Source organism: Rhinolophus ferrumequinum, chromosome 27, assembly GCF_004115265.2.
Source record: "Rhinolophus ferrumequinum isolate MPI-CBG mRhiFer1 chromosome 27, mRhiFer1_v1.p, whole genome shotgun sequence".
Classification (NCBI taxonomy): domain Eukaryota; kingdom Metazoa; phylum Chordata; class Mammalia; order Chiroptera; family Rhinolophidae; genus Rhinolophus; species Rhinolophus ferrumequinum.
In genome coordinates, this window is record NC_046310.1 from 10712890 (window position 1) to 10730338 (window position 17449).

A 17449-nucleotide genomic window follows, 5' to 3' on the forward strand; every position below is an offset into this window, starting at 1 on the left:
GCAAACTCTAAAGTTCTGTTCAAATTTACTGTGGTCATCAAATGGTGGCCCCACAAAGCTGTCTTACAATAATCTGTAATGGTTCCATCGCCTGCCTGGATAGTTCTCTAAATGGGATTATTTTCATTATGTTAATGCCTTATTTTAAGAGAAAGGAAAATCCACTCTCATTGATTCATTAATGCCAACTTACAATGTGTAATCACTTGAGCTGAGCTAACAACCACCTTTGCATTAGCGCTGAAGGGTTCACGTAACACAGAGTTTAAAATAAAAATAAGAACTAACTTGACAAAATGAAATTACCCTATTTATCATCATTTCATGCCAGTCCTGCCCTTACTCAACCCTTGGTTGCAGTCAGCCCTTTCATGAAGCTTTCACTCACGATTACAGACCCAAACTAACCCCTCTGCCTCTAAAATGATATCAACATTTTTATTACTCATCTGACAAGACATTCCCACTCTAGAACCTGCAGACTCAGTAAACTTAGATCAATGGCCAATTAGGCCAGCAAAAAATGAGATAAAATATTTCCAACAAATGAAGGAAGGAAGAAACCAAATTCCCATTGTGTTCATGGAGGATCTGTGGCTCAGTTTGATTAAGGGACTTCCACAGTGTGTCCCAAGGACAAAGGAACAAAGTACCCGGGTGGTATTCAAATCCTGTATGGAGGGCCTCCTGAGCTCTGGCCACTTTGGGTTCCCTTTGCCTCCTGATTTCCCACTCAGATTATAAGGTACCTGATCACAAACAACTTTTAAATTCTATGCATGGTGCCAGCTACAGACTAGGGACTCAATAAACATATTTACTGAGGAAACAGCTGAGAACGTAGAATCACTAAGAATAAAAGCTTAGTTCTACAGTAAATTGGCAGAATGGACAAAAGGGGATCATCTGGTCAAAGATTCCACTAACATTATTTTCACCACTACTCTTTTGCTTCCTGAAAATTATATAAGCTCCTTTGAACTTTGCATTTCATTCAGGGAAGTTTCAAAATGTATTGAAACTGAAGCCTGATTACTAGATCAAACAGTTAAATTAAGAGTTATGACTAATGCAATTTTCTAAAGCTTTCACAATTAATGAAGTACTAGATGTCAGGCCTTCCTACGCTAATGGTTTGTTATTGTTAATAAATTAGTCTTATCTACCCTTACAGCAGATCCAGCAGAAACTTGTCTTAGCTTAGGGCCTGGCTCAAGCACTTCTTTTGAAAAGACTTGTCTGACTAAATTCACCACATAATAATCTGTGCACTATGAATCCTTATTTTAGCCTGATTATAAATTATCCATGTTCTCTGATTCAGTTCATAAGTTGTGTTTTTTGTTTTTTTTTAATCACAGATCCTTTGAGGACCTGGTGAAAGCTATGGATTCTCCTTGCAGAAAGTTTACATGTGCACATACATGCATTTGATTTCAAGTACCCTCTGAAAAACCCATCTATAGACCTCTTAAAAAGCCCATAAGCCTCCAGGTAAAAGTATCTACTATGGTTTTTCCTTATGTGTTTGGGGCAACACACACACGCACACACACACACACACACACACACACACACACACACTGAACTAAAGCTCCATCAAAATTTTCCTTTGCATTTCGTCTATTGGTAAGTGAGTAGACACAAAAAGGCACTTAAAACCCTTACCATAATGGTAAAATATAATAAAATAGTGTGTTAGTGTTTTGAATTACTCGGGTTTTTTTCCTAAAATTTTCACTAGCTTTCTCTGAAATCAATGAAATTTCATTTTGTGTTCACAAAACAGAACAAAAAACAAACAAACAAAAGTACTCTTCGTTAGTAGCTATCAGGCTTAGATCAAACAGCAGAATCTCAGTCCCCGATTCCGATACCATTTTCGATTTTAGGGAGCAGATAAGGAAAGGCACATGAAACTTAGAAGGGGAAAATGACCTGGTATCTGAATGGATGACATAGAAAATAATACCATCTCATATTTTACGGCATTTCACAGTTTTCAAAACACTTTCACGTGCATATTATCACATGATAAGCCCCACCTTAACCCTATAAGGTAGGCAGTACCCCCACTTTATTGATAAGAAACTCAGGTCCAGAACAGTTTCCTAAATTACCCAAGGTCATGCATCTGTCTTAAATAGAAGAGAATGTACTTGAATGTAGAGTTTTGGACCCAGATTCTGCTTTTCCCCGCATTACAGAAGAGGTCAAGGACAATGAAGTTGTTTTTCTTTTTCTTTTTTTTCCCATAAAGGGCACACACGATTATATTCATGAGGGGAGGAAGAGGACTTATATAAAAGCTCTTTCAGTCAAGGTGCATGAAATTTTATTTTCAGTTATTCTATCAGGGCATCTGGCTCTTTTCAAAATGCTTAGCAAATCAAACTGTTTTCTTAAAATGTAATTGCCCTTGCATTAGTCATAGAGGTTTAATCATTTGTGAAGAATAAAATGGCCCTATCTTTACCCAATGCCGGTGTAATCACTTGGATAAATTGTCTGGAGCCATTTGTATTATTCCATGTGGGATAATGGGTTCAAAGTTGTAAAAATCTGGAAATATTTTACCACGAGAATGCTGCTACAGGCATTTCCCATTTTGAACCTAAGTAGGCCCTGACTACGGTTACGTTTTGCAGGTCAAGAACCTCACTTAATGGTGAAACATACAACCAACCAACCAATTCTAAAGCTACCCACATATGGGGTCATAGAAGTAGAACGAATCCCGAGGGGCTATCTCCGTCTCCCACTCCCTTCTCTTCCGATGGAGAAATAGCCCCTTTTCTATCAGCCCAGCTGCAAGCAAGGATTGTACTATCTTCCTGGCTCTGGTTACCCTGTACTTTGTTCTCTGTGCACTGGGGAGCCTGGCATCCATGAAAGTCACCACACTCACCCTGTGTTCGTCACTGAAGGGGAGTGGGAGAGAGGGGCCTTTTCTTACGATCACACTTGGTAATCACAAATGTCAAAGTGTCAATATGAGAGGCCAGGAAAGCGGAAGACATGAATGTGTACCGGGGATGCCAAAAAAATGTATACAAGTGGACACTTAGGTCAATGTAGCTCAAGCTGTAGCTCGCCGTCATCAGAAGTGTCTGGACACTGATGGTAACCACTTTGAGCACCTCCTGTCATTGCAGAAGTCAAACGTGACTTGTATTCATCTTTTGCTATCGGTATATATTGAGTATTACAATTTTAATACAGTTTTCCTTTCTTAAAATGTGTATGCATTTTTTTGGCACCCTCTGTATTTTTCACAGACACCTCCTATGCACCTATAGCTGTTACTTTTTGTAATCTAATACACTATCCTGATGTTTTATGAATGAAAAAAAAACAGATTCACAGAGAGGAGAGAGAATGCATATGTGTTGAAACTTACGATATGATAAGCACTTTACATTTACATAATTTTAACAGAGGTTCAGTGACGTGTGCAGAAACAGTTAATCAATAACCAATCTGGTGTTTGAGGTTTGTCTGACTCCAAAGCCCTTGTGCTTTCAATCGTCACATGAGTATTCCTAAACTTCAGTCATTCCGACACTACCTTGATGACTTTTGCCAAAATCCTGTACAAAGCACTCTCTTATTTCCTTTCGGGCAGTATGGTTTAGTGGTTTAGAACCCAGTCCTGAAATCAGCCTACCAAGTTCCAGTCCTGGTGCTGCCTCTTACTAGCTTTGTGACTTTGGGCAACTAACTTAACCTGTGCCTCTTTCCTCAAATTTAAAACGGGGATGAACAATCGAACTGTTTTGAGGATTAAATGAATGAATATACAGAGGGTGCCAAAAAAATGTATACACATTTGAAGAAAGGAAAAAAACTGTAGTAAAACTGCAATACTCAATATATACCAAAAACAAAAGATGAGTACAAGTCACGTGTATACATTTTTTTGCCCCCCCCTGCCTCCCCGCAATGCTAAAGCACTATAGTAAGTGCTCAAAATTAACTAGTATTATTTTGGAATTTTCTTTAAATCCGGCTTTTGCTACTTAAAGAGATGTATTTAAAAGGCGACATTTTATAGAATGACTCCGAAAGTACAAATTTGATGAGATAGTTATATTTCAATACACATTAAATAAATGTGTAATATTTAAATAAAAATGTTCAGGTATCACCTAAAATCATTTCCTATACCTAGTCCTACTTTGGAAATATAACCCCACACCAGACAGTTTGCGATCCATAAAGAGAATATAGGAAGTTGAGAATTTAACACTTAAAGGTAATCAGAGAGGAAGTAGTTTTAAGCTTACTAAATGTATGGAAAAATAAGATAAATGAAAGAAAACCAAAGAGTAGAAGTGGAATGTCCTGGAGCAGATGCCCAAACCGTTTAACAAACAAACAATTTTTGCAAGGCCACTATTTCCATGGGTCCAGCTTGACAAGAGAAGTATTCTGAGATGTTCTAAATTAAATTACAGTGGGCCAAAGTGTGCTTGAAAGAGACAAGTGAAGTACTCAATTAATAGCAGTGGACCCAAACTAACAAAAGACTACTCACATTCCTAAATGTTTGTTGAAACTTTGCATGAACTTCCAGGTTTCTAATTAAAAAAAAAGGAAAAACAATAGCCACTCACCAAATGCCACCACATCCTGCTTATACATGAACTTTCCAAACTGTTACCCACAATCATTCAAGTAGTAAATATTTCTTCCTTATGGACTATGCGCCTATCCTAGCACTGCTCCCACTTCACCTTTCCCTGACCTATAGCCAACGTAAATTATTTCAAAATTTGCATCTTTCTTCCCCAAACTCATTGTATAAAAGAGCCCATCAGCTCCAAGACAGTGGACATGTTCACCTTCTCCATCCAGGCCTGTTGCTCGTGATCTAGACTGTATGTCCCAGGATCTGGTCCTTTTTCTGGCTGGTCTATGGCCAGAAATCAGGGAGTTTGAGGATGAATAGAGGATTTATACTGGAAGCATTCAGCCCCAAATATTAATAAGGTTATGAAAACTCTTGACATAGGGTTTTCCTTGACTTTCACAAAATATCTTTGCTTTCTTTCAATATCAAACACTGAGAAATAATTTCAGATCGATAGAAATCAATTGAAAACATTACGATTCTTGAAAATGTGACTTGGAATTGCATGAGACCCCAAGACAAAGATGAAACAACGTGCAGTTCCTTTAGGTACTATCAACTGTTAATATCAATTCCGTGAAGGAGTTAATGTTTGTGAATGAAGAAATACGGAAATTAGCAGACTATGAATCAGGAATGTTCTGAGTTTCAAGTAAAAGAAAACTTACTAACTAGATCCTTTAAAAAATACAGGTTTATTCTTCTACAAAAAGAAGGCCAGAGATCAGCAGCTACTGACTTTGGTTCAGTAGCCCAACGATGTCAGGACCTGAATCCCTATATGGTTTTTATTTTATTTTATTACATATATATATAATAAAAATAAATACAAATAAATATAAATAAAAATAAATATAAAATAATAAAATATATATATATACACACACACACATATATATATATATATATATTTTTTTTTTTTTTTTTTGGTGGTGGTGGTGGTGGTTGAGGGGCAGGGAGGGAACTTTCCATTTTTTGGTCACAACATGGCTGTCAGCTCTATACATCCAATATGTACCCAAGTGAGAAAGAATCAGGAAACGGAGTAACCGTTTATTTCACCTTTTTGTCAAGGAAAACAAAAGCCTTCGCAGAACATTTCCCTCATCCACCTCACTTGATCACTTGTTGGCTAGAAAATGTTCATGATCTTCCCAGTTTTGAAAACAAACTTGTTCATTCATTTTTGAGTTTTTAGTTGGTTTTTTTTTTCCTTCCCCTTAAACAGATAATCCTCACACTGCAAGGCACTTATTCCCTGAGCCAAGTGCCGAGTGCCTTTCCAATGGGAAAACTGGGAATCATTCATTAACTGCTGCCTCCCAGGGCTCACAGAGTCTATCCCAGGTTTTCTGGAGACCCAGGGGTTCAAAGTGACTTTGGGATTTGACATGGAAATGTAGGCAGCTTTGGGTAACCTGTGGGACCTACGCTTTGTTGAGTAAATGTTTTCCGAACCTGCTCCCAATATCCAGGCTTCTATCACCTCAGCCTTTCTCCTTCCTGGTCATTCATTCTACAACCCAAAGTTAATTTCCCTCATTTGCTTTCATCTACCTTAAGACATCCTTGCAAACAACTCTAACTCTGCTCTGTCAACTTTCTCTCCCTCTTCCCAACATCTGGCTCCTTGTTTTCCCAAATTACACCCCTAGAAGCTGACATGCATTTTGCATGTTCTATAATCCAAATTTTCTCAGATCTTGAAAAGACATACAGAAATAAACCTTCTTATGTTAGAATTGAATGAAATATGAACTTGTCTTTAAGGACAGATTACTATACATCTCACATACTTAAAGATGTTTATAAAGAAGAACACCACGGGGGGGCGAAAAAAAGGACCAGGACTCTACTACAAGACAGGACTGGCTTCTCAGAGGTCTGGATGAGATCACCACGAGGTGTGGCTCTTTTCCTAAGGAATAGCACGTTCAAACACATTAAAAAGTCCAGAGCATTTGCTTTACCAGCAGTTCCTAATGCGAGCCCTCTTTTATGACAAGGCAATTAGGAATTCTAATGAATACTGTTAGATAAGAAGCTTAATTACTAGGCACCCCTCCCCCCACGTTTTAATATCAATCACCATTGATTTAATATCAATCACTCAACCATTTGCTGTCATCTACTGAGCTTCACCCTCTGTCTTCCGGCAAATATTTTCCATTTTCAGAAGCTACTTTACCTTGTTCCCAGTTGCCTCTTCTCCTTCCATGGTGTGATGTCTCAAGTCCAACATGCCGAAGAGAATTCAGTCGCTAATACCGTAAAGAAAGGAAGTATTAGTGGAAACCTATTGCATAGACTTGGCTTGGGTATGCTGGCCGGGATATGTGTCTTTAGAGGAAATACGGTCCTCCGTTGTAGTTCATTAACAAGTTGTAATTACACACATATTGTGTGTCCCTCCCTGAGCTAGATGATACAGTAGATTCCAAAGCAGAGGACAACTCGAGGTAGTGAAAAGAGCCAGGCACAGAAGGAGAAGAGACCTCAACTCTAATCCTGCCTACCCCACAGCTGAGCTGAGGGAGTCATTTACACTCTCTGAGCTTTCGTTTCCTCGTTACTAAAAGAGGGAACCGACTTTACAGGAGTTTTGTGAGGATTAAATGAGATCATATATCCATGTCAAGCACCTGGCACGTGGAGGTGCTGAGTCAATGTTATTATTTTATTAAGATGCAACCCATGTTCTCCAGGAACATACTATTTATTTGAAGAGATGAGACATATAATTAAATATTAGATGGTGTAGTAGTAGCAATAAGTACCATTGGAATTCAGGACCGAGCAAAATATTTGTGAAATGAATGACATTTTTCAGTAACTTTTCTCTGATATTATATAAGTATCATATCCTCATAGAAAATTGGGTGGAAAAAGTATAACGAATAAATATTTTCATGCCATTAATTCCAAACTCATACACACACGGTATCCACAAAGGGTTAGAGTAATGCCAATGGAACTTAGATTAAAGTCCATGATTTTCTAAAGGAAGTAAAATTCATCAATAGGAGAGTAGATATTTAAATTGATAAAGCTACACAATGGAATACCATATAGCTATTAATAAAAAAGATAGAGTACGTCTTTCCGTCCTGACTTGGAAAGAAAGCCAGAATATATTGTTAACTTAACAAAGTAAGTTGAAAACCGATGGTTGCCAGATGGGAGGGGGGCCGGGTGGCTGGGTGAAAAGGCGAAGGGATTAAGAAGCACAAATTGGCAGTTACAAAATAGTCACGGGCATATAAAACACAGTATAGAGACCAAAATATATATTAGATTGGTGCCAAAGTAATTGTGGTTTAAAAGGTTAAAAATAATTGCAAACACCGCAATTACTTTCGCACCAACCTAACAGTGTGAAAATGGCTATTTTCTTAAGCACGCTTTCCTCTGTGGTTTGTAACTATCTCAAACACTTTCTACATGTCTGTACCATTTTGTTTTATTACAATTTAGTAATAAAAAAAAAAAATGTTCTGAGAAGTAGGTGATCCTTCCCGAACCACCCACAAAATGGAGAAAGTGGAGGAAAAGAAGAAGCAGAACTTCTGCAAGTTCACCTACCGGGGACATTGACCTTGACCAACTACTGGACACGTCCTACCAGCCAGTGATGCAGCCGGTGATGCAGCGGAACAGCCCTGGGCAGCGGCGGCTGCTGCGACTAGGCCTGCGCGGGAAGCAGCCCTCGCTGCTGAGGCGCCTGCGCAAAGGCCAGGAAGGAGGCTCCGCCCAGGGAGCAACCCCAGGTGGTGCAGACACACCTGCGGATCATGACCATCCTGCCCAAGGTGATGGACAGCGTGAGGGCGTCTACAATGGCAAGACCTTCCACCAGGTAGAAATCAAGCCTGAGCGAGTTATCCATCACCTACAGGCCAGTGAAGAACAGCTGGCCTAGCATCGCAGACACGCACTGCTCCCACGTCATCCCAATAAAGGCATAGACTTATCTTTAATAATTAAAAAAAAGTTCTAAGACAGGCAAAAAGAACCTATAAAGGGAGGTGAGGAAGAAGGAGGAACAAGAGACATCACAACCCCCAAAGTAACAAAGGACACTATCTTATCAAATGAGCAATGGGGCTCAAAACATCTGTTTCAAATGCGATGCCCTGAAACGTATTGCGGTGCGGAAGCCTAAGTCAGGGCTCTGTAAAGAGGCGATAGGAAGTCGGATCCTCTGAAACACTGGCCTCTTGGAAAACCCAGATATCTCACTGAGAGCATTCTTTTCACTGAAGTGGGAAGCATGACTTGTAACCTGTACAGGAATCTATCTGAATGTTGGTGTCAGAGGACAAAGAAAATGCCTGCTTGATAGACTGTGAGGTGAGAGGTGAACTACACTGCACTGTTTTCATTCATTCATTCATTCATTCAACATGTGTATGACTGACGGAGACCTGGGTGTCTGGATACTAGCCTGGCCACTCACAAGCCATGTGACCTCCCTGCTATGACACACACCTTAGCCAGACTCTCTCCCGTCCATATTATTTGACACCATCATAGTGGTAACACTGGTGATGATGGCTGCAGTAACATGAGAATATTTCCTATGAGTGATGCAAACGAAGAAATAACCTTAGGCATCTGGCAGGGTCTTCTAATCATGATATTTAAAGATTTTTGTTGCTGTTGTTTACTAGTACCATGATGTAAGGAAATAAAGTGAAGCAAAATAAGAGAGTATATTTGATTTATGTCCTCAAATGAGACAGTCATGGGGGCAGTTATATACAGAGGGACTCAAAAACAGCTGGCATTCTAAAATCACCGACTCTTTGCCAGAAACATGCGTTTACTTTTCACAGCACCCCTGGAAATAGATATTATATCTCACATAGAAAGCATGGATGATACTGACACTCCAAGGATGTTTTCAAGGAGTCACACTGCTTTCAAGTGGCCTTCTAACCAGGATCTAAATGCTTATGACTGGCTTCACTAAAATGCACATGTATTAAGTACCAAAATGTAAGAAAGAGTAAAGCAGGCCCCCTGCCATCTGGAAACGGTCACACTTCAGCCTTGGTATTGCTAGGACTGGCCTGGCACTCACAGCTAAGCCGGAGTATTCTCCTATTAAACACAATTTCTCAGAATACCGGCACCAGACAGGAGGCCACTCTGCCCTCTCGTCTAAGCAGAGACAAAAATAAGAGCACTCTGCAAACCACAGAAATAGCAGACATTCCCCCGACCTGGCTAATGTGAGGGACTGCTGCTTCTTTACCAAGTAAAGCTTGAGCCTTGCTTCATTCCTCCCACCTTATAGATAAGATTTAAGATACTCCCTCCTGCAGAGAACATTGATGGTTGCCAGTTGGTGGGGTGCGGGGTAGGAGAAATGGGCGAAGGGGATCAAAAGGTGCAAACTTCCAGTTATAAAATAATAACTCATAGGGGTGTCTGTACAGCATGGTGACTATGGTCAATAATACTGTGTTGCATATTTGAACATTGCTAAGAGAGTAGATCTTAAAAGATCTCATCACACACAAAAAAGTTGTAATTGTGTAAGATGACGAATGGTAACTAGATTTTTAGTGGTGATCATTTTACAGTATATACAGCTATTGAATCATGTTGTACGCCTGAAACTAATATAATGTTACATGTCCGTTATGCCTCAATAAAGAAAAAGAAACCCAGTCACAGAATTATCCCCACTTAGCATCCAACCCAGGGCAAAGCCCCGTTTCCTTGAATCCGCCTCGAAGATCACTTAACACAAGCTCAAATGCTGCCATAAGTCCCTGTGGACCCTCCCTGCTTGAGATGCAAAGTTCTCCACGATTCACAGTCTCTTCTTTGCATCGAGCATCGAGGCCCACTTGTATAACTACAGGCATGTCCCTGGAAGTCTTTGGCTGGAGGGCGGTGACAGAAATGGAGGTCCACGCTCACTGCCTCTGGCCAGAACCCTGGCATAACCCTCAAGCAGTCATGTTCCTGCTGAAGGTGCCATCTTGGCTGGGAAGTGAGGGCCTGTGGAATTCAGCCCTGGCATTCGGCTGAAACCCCGCAGCATTGGCTCTGTTTTGTTTTCCTAGGAATAAAGTGCTTTGGGATTTTTTTGGTCATGGGATCGAGTCTATGCTGTTGTTTGGCAAGATCGTAGAATATGACCTTTGCCATCGAAGAGTTTAAAATCGAATGGGGTGTTGGCACTCGGGTCGGTCTGCGCTATACCTTTGGGCATTTCCGCTGAGAGTAGTGAGTTAAAATAGGAATACAGCTAATTGAACTCTTAGTTCTTAAAACTGACACTTGAGGGAAGATCTAGCATTCCTCAAGCACCTACAGAATCAGGTCCTGGGCCGAGCGCTCCCCTCGGGCCATCTCCTTGAATCCTCACGACAATTTCATCAGGCAGGAATTAGGATTTTCTTCACTTTGAGGCCCAGAGAACTTTTTTTTATTCACAGATAATGTGAATGGTGGAATTGGGATTTGACAGTAAGAAAACTCCAGAGCCAAAATGCTCAAACTTTCAGTTCTACTTCAGAGTGTATGTTCATTTTTAATAGTAAAATCTCTCTGTAACGCACTTTTCTGTAACCTCGGTTTGGTCATGCCCTGGGCCCAATCGTGTCTGCCCACTTAGGAAGAGCTGTGTAATGCGAGCTTTAGCAGTCGTAGAAAGCAAAAGCCATAAAGCCAGCAACAAGCATCATTCCTTTCAAAAGTGGCGCATTCACTTTTTCTGAATACGTTTGAACAGCACCTGACAGCCAGACACTCACAGACTCCAGCTCGGACTTCTTAACGTTCCAGTTCTCTGAGACAGATAGGGGCCCTGGTCATTATCAGCCCCACTGCAAGCCTGTATCGACACAGGCCATGCAGAGAAGTCACTCCTCCCCCACCACCCCTTCCCTGAGAAAATGTGGGCAAAACCACCCAGCCTTGTGGTTACAAAGCCCATGTGAATTTGTATCTTGCATCTCCAAGCTTAAAAAGAAAACAGCGCGATGTGCCAACTATTTTGGCTCAGTACTGGAGCTCATTAGTACGGCACGGCACATTTGGGACCACGTGGTGAAAATAGGAAACAAAGGAGAGTCTGCCATCCTTGTTGCCTCCCAGCAAGACGAGAGCATGGCTCTGCTTCCACGTGCAGGATAGATAGGTCAGTTTCAGAGTGTGCTCCTCAATCAGGACACCAGTCCTGGAAGGGTGGCAATCTGTCATCCACAGGAAATCACCCTTTGGAGCAAAGGGACATGCTAACATAGACAAGGAAAGAACAGGCCAAAAAAGAGAAACCAGGAAGGAAATAACTTGGCGAACGTCATTCAAAACTCGAAAAAGTGAAAATGTCTTCTTAGCAACAAAGGACCAGGCTGCTGTATAATATTCACTCCCCACCTCATACTTGATTTACTAGTCCACACAGCAGCCATCCTCACGCCCTCTTCTGTTCTAACTTCCTTAGGTATCTTCGGTCTCTTCTTGCCTGCTGAAGAAGATAAAGCGTGGGGAGCCAGGGTGAGAGACGGAGCTTCAGTGACAGGCCAGGGGCTTGTCCCTCTTCCTGGAGCAGAGGGAAGCAAGAGGGTTACCAAGAAGTACTTTGGAGGTGGCCAGCAGGCTGGCCGGGAGCCTGCTGGTATAACACAGGTGGGAGGTGATACAGCTGAACCTAAGAGAAGAGGACAGAAATAGAAAAGGAGGGGCTGACATCAAGAGTCCTTTGAAGGGAACAATAATCAAGCATAATGACTAAGCTGGTGACAGGATGAGAGACAAGTCAGCATTAAACACGGCAGCAAGGTTCGAGCTGGTTTGCGGGGGACAAGCATGGAGGGTTGTGGGCAGAATGCTCCCACTAAAACCAATGGAAAAGCATCACGGAACGCTGATTTCCGAATAGGGATAAACTCCCAGTGAACTTGGATTGTCTGCAGGATCCCAGGCAGGACTGGAGATGAGGTGACAGACGCTGTGAACACTAAACAACAAAGCAGCATGAAGCGTGGTGGGGACAAAATTGGTGCCCAGAAGTATTCTATGCCTGGCATTTCCCCAACATACAACCCCCCACTCTTCTACCCCCCCGCCCACACACACACACCCCTCCCAACTACAAAAGCTCTAGGGCCAGCTGCCTATGCATGAGGTCTAAGCTCTCGAGTTGGACTGTCCTTTCCCTTCCTCCCCCTGCTGAACTACTCCAAGGCCAGTTTCAAATGCTGCGTCTTCCGGGAAGCCATCCTTGACTCTTCATTCTTTCCTCTTCACTTTCATCCATGTTGATTGCACCACTATTTAATGCTATTTAGCTTTAAGTGGTGTTTAACTGACAAAATGGAATTACAGAGATGAGAGGAGGCAGGGTAAGAACAGGAAGAGTGTGAATGCCAGATTGAAAGCATAAGACAATAAAATCCATTGACATTTAACTCTGCTCTCACATGTCTTATCTCCTAGGATTCCTACAACAACCCCATAAAGCAAGGTAACATGGCCTTTCGTCATTAGCCTCACTCATAGATAAGAAAAGCTCAATGAAGTTAAATGATTTGTACCTGGTGATGTCAAGAATCGAATCTATTCATTCATTCATTCATTCATGCTTGTGTTCATTCATTCATTCATTCAATATTTATTGAGCTACTACTATACTATGTGCCAGGTTCTGTGGCATTGTTCCAAGCACTGGGATAGGGGCTGACGAACACAGTACTGGGTTAGATAAAGCCTTATTCTGGTGGGGGAGACAGGAAATAAGCAAATAAAAATGTCTAATATGTTACAATGTGATAGAGCTATGAAGAAGCTTCAGGCAGGGGAGAAGACACAGAGAGAGGCAGGGTTCTCTTTTAGGTGGAGTAGTCAGCGATTCTGGGCTGAGCCCTGGGCTCAGTCGTCTGCTCCACCTTGCAGACGCTTACCGTTGAGGGAAGCTGATGGTCATGAAACGTACAAGCTTCTCCTTTGGCAGATGCTGCCCAGGGTTAGAATGTGCACATTTGAGCACCAGAACCCGTCTGGCACAAGCTCCTCTGCACCCTCATGGCGATCCCAGCCTATGGTGGGTCTCCTGAAACTCCCACAACGTTGAACTGCCTTACTTAGCTTCCCATGTAAACTGTCAACGCCTTAGAGGCAAGAACCACCTCCACACGGTTTACAGTAAGTATATGCTGATGAATCAGTTGATTGAGAAACCAAAAGAAGGCTGTTCCCTTAAATATTCACCAAGATGCCATTCAGCTCATTGAAGAGATTCCCAAATCTCTTAAAATAAGCCTAGCGTCTCCACCATTCCCTGATCCCGAGAGCTCCCCTCATGTACAAATCTTATTGGGTCGCCCAGGGCCAAATTGGTCCCATTAGAAAACCAAGACAGTCCAGGTTACAGTAAGAAAGGCAGCTGGTTCCAGTGGTGACATTTCTGCCAAGACGGGCCTTGTGACTGCAGGTGGTAGAGTGGCAGAGGGGTGTAAAGAAGAGAGCAGCAAATTGGAGACAGAGAATGAGTCCCAAAGTATTAAAACCAATCTGAAGAGTTACTGAGTCATAAAGTGACTAGAGACAAATGACTGCAGCTACTTTGAGTTATCTGTTGAATTTCCACAAATACCTCAGTAGTGTGTTTATTTTTAAAAAATTTTTTATTTACAGCACCATCGAACATCTTTCACTTTTCAAGGTATGCACAGGTGCATACATTACTGGGGGGACTTCACATTCAATTAGTAATGACTTACTTAAACTTTATATCTTAGAATTTTCATAATTCCCCCAAATGTGACAATTACACTTTGGCAAAATCTCCTTTGAGAACAGAAGGAAGACTTTAAGCAACAAAACTCCACAATACTGTAACATACTCCAGACTTCCAGGAAGGGGTCCCTCTCCCTTGAAAATCTTCATCTTTTCTGGATTATTCCCATTAGAATTCAAAGCAGGTTCAGCGTCTCTGGCCTGGCTTTGTACCAAGAGGAGGCAGTTGATCCATCTAACAACATTCAAGAAAGTTCCATGTAAACAAAAAGATCCAGAATAAAACACCTGAAAAGAGAAGCTCCAGAAAATGACACATCTGCATTAGCTAAACTCCCGATTCATAAGAACATTTGGTTACAGTGAGGGTTATGGTCTGAGGCAAGTTCCGTTTGAGCCTTTAGTTTCCTGATTCAATAACTTGATTCCTACTTCATTCTTGGGGCCGCTCGCGTGCAAATACACTCAGAAACACCCATTGGTGACAATTTATCAGGTAAATGACAGCGACAGAACAGGCATGCAGTCAACGGTCATCACTCCATCGACATTCAAAACACAAATCAGGTCATGTTTCCTCATTTTTTCCTAAACCAGTCTTTACCTGCAGTCTTTAATTACAAGAGTGTGGAGATACATTTAAAAGCAGGATAATTTAAAAGCAGGAAACATATTTTGTCCTCTTGGGAATAAAATGGATACGATTTGGCAAAGGATGAAGTTAGCCATAAACGATAAAGAATTTTTGTTCACATTGGAACCTGGTATCGCCACTAAGATGAGCTGCTTCTCAGGAACCGCCCCCCCCAAAAAAGAAACATCATTAAGTTTAAAACTGGTGGAGAATTAAACACCTTAACCCCAAGAATCAATTGTAAGGATATGATCTGGTCTCACTTTGCAGTGCGTTCATCAAATTGAGAATATTCATAAATTAAAGAGATTATGACGGACTAGTGAGAGCAAACACTTTTTTCTTCACTTCATTCACTGTCTAATGACTGGTCTGTAGAATCAGATTTGTAAGAGCTTTTTTACAAATTATAGTTTTTCCTTTAAATGTCCAAAGTTCCTATGTAGAGACAACTGTAATTTTTAGGAATTGTTTGATCTCGTTTTAAAAAAAAATTTTTTTTTAAAGAGCGAATTCTATGGAATAGATTATATTAAAAGGATTATTGGGCCCTGGAAGGGCTCTGTCAACAATATCCCTCAAGTACCCTTGGGTTAAGTTAGTGGTTCAGAACTAGGGATATTTTGCCCCCTCCGGGGATGTGTGGCAACGTCTGGAGACTTTTTTGGTTGTCCAAACTTGGGGGGAATGTTACTGGCATCTAGTGGGTAGAGGCCAGGCAGGTGGCTGAAAATCCTACAATGCCCAGGACGGCCCCCCACAACAGGGAATTACCCAGTTTAAAACGTCAGTGATGCTGAGGCTGAGAACGCATAGCAAAGGCTCTTCCTGCCTCACAGGGCAGCTGCCTTGTCATCATCCAACATCTCCCTCAGTGAATCCTCTGACATTCAAAGCACCCATTCCTACTGCACGGTGAAGTTCCTGATTTCCCCCCACTGGAGTCTGGCCAGCGGGTGGCAAAAGAAATAAAAAGTAACTAAATGTGGAGAATATTTTTCATTCTTCTTCAAACACCGTTTCCCTATTTTATTGAAATTTTATCAAAAAATTAGATGGATAATATATTTATTTCCATTAACAATGCAGCCCGGTAACCCTACAGATATTCACAATGGCCAAGCATCATGAAAAAAATAAATTAACCTCTAGCTTTCAAAAACAAATTGGAAGTTGGAAAGTAAAAGTGGACGCAGTACTTCCTCTAGCTATGCTGAAATAATGGATGTGAAAAGGACTCTTTTTACAGAAAACTAGAAGGACATTAAGGCAATGCTACGTGTCATCCCCCTGTGTCCTCCAGGTACCCAATACACAGAGGATGCCTTAGACTATTTAAAAATTTTCAGTTCTTAAAAGAGAGAGAAAATTTTCTGGAATTAACCTAAACACACAGGAACACTAAATGGAGTGAGGGCATTTTTTTTTCTTTTTTCAATCTCAGAGCAAAACAGTGTTGTTTAAATCCACTGTGTCAGCTGCTACTGCCATCCTGCAGGGCTGATTCAAAGAAAAAGAAGAAATCTTTGCATTTCCTGGGGAGAACTAAAGTTCAGGACTAAGGGAAGAGGAATACCCAAGTAAATATATCACACGTCAGCCATCACTGTGCCTGAGATGGGAAATCCAAGCACGGATAGAAAAATATTGCACGTAATTAGCTTGTTTGGACGTTATTAAACGCACTCAAAGTGTCTTTAAAAAGTGTTATTTCATATTGGTTCTGCTCCAATAATTTGGTATGTTCCTAACTGTCCATCAAAATACTCCTCTGAGGTCAGATTTAATTATATTGGAATTAAGTGCCTCTTGCTTTTCAGAAAAACACTTTGGAGATTAATTAAAGAACATTATTTGGATGTAAGAAAATATGCATTCCTGTAGCTAGTTGCACAAAAACTACAGGATTATCATTTTCCCCTTTTATTAAAAGCAGAATGATGTGAAATGAAATTAGACCTTCAAATATGGAAGTGAGAGACAAATTTTTTCTTTGGTCCAGTCAAGCATTTCAACCAACATTTACCTGGGAGAATTTGGTCCACATATCTCTGTGGTGAGTTGCATCGAGAATGCCGTTTTGCATGAGTACATGCTCCTCTTTTAATATTAAAAATAAAAATGGTCTCTTATATTTTACACCCCCCCCACTTTTTTTTTTTTTTTTTTTTTTTTTTTTTTTTAGCTATAAAGCATATATAGCCAAGTCCAATAAACTCCTAGGGATAAAACATATTTAGGCATTTTTCTATTTACGTAATTCATAAAGAATTACGTTTAAACTTACGTAACATTTAAACTTACGTAATGTTTAGAATTACGTTACCAGTTTAAACTTAGATAATAAATTTTTATTTTTTATTTTTAGGAATAAAAAGGATTCCTATCCTGCCAATCATAGCTACTTACTTAGTTCAGCCTTAGA

General features: G+C 40.8%; 1 pseudogene; it reads left to right on the forward strand.

The window, feature by feature from the left end:
- The first annotated feature begins 8164 nt into the window (after positions 1 to 8164).
- On the forward strand, positions 8165 to 8598 carry LOC117018431 (40S ribosomal protein S15-like; annotated as a pseudogene).
- The last annotated feature ends 8851 nt before the right edge of the window (positions 8599 to 17449 follow it).